We start from the raw sequence: 3,212 nt of genomic DNA, 5'->3' as shown, positions 1-3,212 counted from the left end.
AATTTGCGTACATTTACTACGGTGCCCTTTCGTGCTATCGCCTGGATTAGGCTGCAGTTTACTTCACTGAAGAGTGGGAGAATCATAATGTCGTATCATCGAAAATATTCTGTTCTCATTGTTGGGTACCAGACGTTTAAACTAGTGTGGTTTAGTTGTTTCTGAACGACCGACAACTGGAAGAAAGTGTAGGAGAGGGTGCGTTAAAGAAAGAGATACAACTCTCATCATGTACAATACGAGTACAAACGTTTTTGGTGAGTGGAGGTGTCAACTATTACTGCAACACAGAATTTGGTATATGAAAATACAGGGTTTTCGCTGCTGCCTTAGAGAGCAGTCGTTAGCTGCACATCATGAGGATAATTGTGATAGATATTACTCCCTACACTTCCTCCGTAGAGATTTTAATGTAAACCAGTTTCACTAGAACTGATATGCACTACGATGATATTAGGAATTACTTGGAGCTGGTTGAACATACACGGATGGAGATGAAAAGCAGTCACTTAATGTACATTAAAATAATGGTGATTAATATCAGCGTTAAAACATTAGCCCTCAAGATCTCCAGTACCATACTCATTCTGGCTCTTCCACATCTGGGAGCGGCTTGCAATATCAGACAGAATCCAGTCGTGATGCGTTAGTGGCTGGGAGAGCCCGTTTTGGCCGGCCGCGGTGGCCGAGCGGTTCTAGGCGCTCCAGTCCGGAACCGCGCAGCTGCTACGGTCGCAGGTTCGAATCCCGCCTCCGGCATGGATGTGTGTGATGTACTTAGGTTTAAATAGTTCTACGTCTAGGGGACTGATGACTTCAGATGTTGAGTCCCATAGTGCTCAGAGCCATTTTTGAGCCCGTTTTTAGATCAAGGGAAGGCAACGATACATGAAACACCTCCAATAGCAGGAAACCATTCCCTAAGCTGTGATTAAGCCAATTCTCGCCAACTTTCTTTCTTCCAGGAACCGGCCGAGGTGGCTGAGCAGTTCAAGGCGCTACAATCTGGAACCGCGCGACCTCTATGGTCGCAGGTTCGAATCCTGCCTCGGGCATGGATGTGTGTGATGTCCTTAGGTTAGTTAGGTTTAAGTAGTTCTAAGTTCTAGGGGACTGATGACCTCAGAAGTTAAGTCCCATAGTGCTCAGGGCCATTTTAACCATTTTCTTCCATGAATGCTAGGTCCGGATTGCACGCAGACGAATTTCTGTGAAGTTGTTTGACGCAGGAGAGGAATTACTATCTGTAAAGCTGTGAGGGCGGGTCGTCAATTGTGCTTGGATAGCTCAGTAAGTAGAGCACTTGCTCGCAAAAGGTAAAGATCTCAGGTTGGAGTTGTGGTGCAGCACACACTTTTCAACTGCCAGGACGTTTCTACCATCAGTGTGTTACTACATCCCAAGTCTCTCCGAGAATGATTCTCCTTTATAGCCTCACTTTCCCAGCAGACAGCACTCAGAATACGACACAGGCGTCGAAACAAAAACGAGCACGAGGAAGTCTCAGCACAGGAATAACACGCCAGGGAAGCTTCATTGGACTCAACTGCCATGAGTGGTCCCTTGAGATGTTGTTGTTGTTGTGGTCTTCAGTCCTGAGACTGGTTTGATGCAGCTCCCTATGCTACTCTATCCTGTGCAAGCTTCTTCATCTCCCAGTACCTACTGCAACTTACATCCTTCTGAATCTGCTTAGTGTATTCATCTCTTTGTCTCCCTCTACGATTTTTACCCTCCACGCTGCCCTCCAATGCTAAATTTGTGATCCCTTGATGCCTCAGAACATATCCTACCAACCGGTCCCTTCTTCTTGTCAAGTTGTGCCACAAACTTCTCTTCTCCCCAATTCTATTCAATACCTCCTCATTAGTTATGTGATCTACCCAACTAATCTTCAGCATTCTTCTGTAGCACGACATTTCGAAAGCTTCTATTCTCTTCTTGTCCAAACTGTTTGTCGTCCACGTTTCATTTCCATACATGGCTACCCTCCATACAAATACTTTCAGAAACGACTTCCTGACACTTAAATCTATACTCGATGTTAACAAATTTCTCTTCTTCAGAAACGCTTTCCTTGCCATTGCCAGTCTACATTTTATATCCTCTCTACTTCGACCATCATCAGTTATGTTGCTCCCCAAATATCAAAACTCCTTTACTACTTTAAGTGTCTCAATTCCTAATGTAATTCCCTCATCATCAACCGACTTAATTCGACTACATTCCATTATCCTCGTTTTGCTTTTGTTGATGTTCATCTTATATCCTCCTTTGAAGACACTGTCCATTCCGTTCAACTGCTCTCCAAGTCCTTTGCTGTCTCTGACAGAATTACAATGTCATCGGCGAACCTCAAAATTTTTCCAGAATGAGATTTTCACTCTGCAGCGGAGTGTGCGCTGATATGAAACTTCCTGGCAGATTAAAACTGTGCGCCCGACCGAGACTCGAACTCGGGACCTTTGCCTTTCGCGGGCAAGTGCTCTACCAACTGAGCTACCGAAGCACGACTCACGCCCGGTACTCACAGCTTTACTTCTGCCAGTACCTCGTCTCCTACCTTGCCCGCGAAAGGCAAAGGTCCCGAGTTCGAGTCTCGGTCGGGCACACAGTTTTAATCTGCCAGGAAGTCTCAAAATTTTTATTTCTTATCCATGGATTTTAATACCTATTCCGAATTTTTCTTTCGTTTCATTTACTGCTTGCTCAATAAACAGATTGGATAACATCGGGGAGAGTCTACAACCCTGTCTCACTCCCTTCCCAGCCACTGCTTCCCTTTCATGCCCCTCAACTCTTACAACTGCCATCTCGTTTCTGTACAAATTGTAAATAGCCTTTCGCTCCCTGTATTTTTTGCCTACCACCTTTAGAATATGAAAGAGAGTATTCCAGTCAGCACTGTCAAAAGTTTTCTCTAAGTCTACAAATGCTAGAAACGTAGGTTTGCCTTTCCTTAATCTAGCTACTAAGATAAGTCGTAGGGTCAGTATTGCCTCACGTGTTCCAATATTTCTACGGAATCCAAACTGATCTTCCCAGAGGTCGGCTTCTACCAGTTTTTCCATTCGTCTGTAAAGAATTCGCGTTAGTATTTTGCAGCCGTGACTTATTAAACTGATAGTTCGGTAATTCTCACATCTGTCAACACCTGCTTTCTTTGGGATTGGAATTATTATATTCTTCTTTAAGTCTGAGGGTATTTCGCC

General features: G+C 44.4%; 1 non-coding gene across 1 annotated transcript; it reads right to left on the bottom strand.

Moving 5' to 3' along the window:
• Nucleotides 1-2,434: 2,434 nt before the first annotated feature.
• Nucleotides 2,435-2,509, bottom strand: Trnas-cga. The gene has a single exon. It is a non-coding gene; the product is annotated as a tRNA-Ser (tRNA).
• Between the last annotated feature and the right edge of the window lie 703 nt (nt 2,510-3,212).

This window comes from Schistocerca piceifrons, chromosome 4 (assembly GCF_021461385.2).
Source record: "Schistocerca piceifrons isolate TAMUIC-IGC-003096 chromosome 4, iqSchPice1.1, whole genome shotgun sequence".
Lineage (NCBI taxonomy): Eukaryota > Metazoa > Arthropoda > Insecta > Orthoptera > Acrididae > Schistocerca > Schistocerca piceifrons.
The sequence above is the reverse complement of the archived record's forward strand: the minus strand, read 5'-3'. Positions and strand labels throughout refer to the sequence as shown.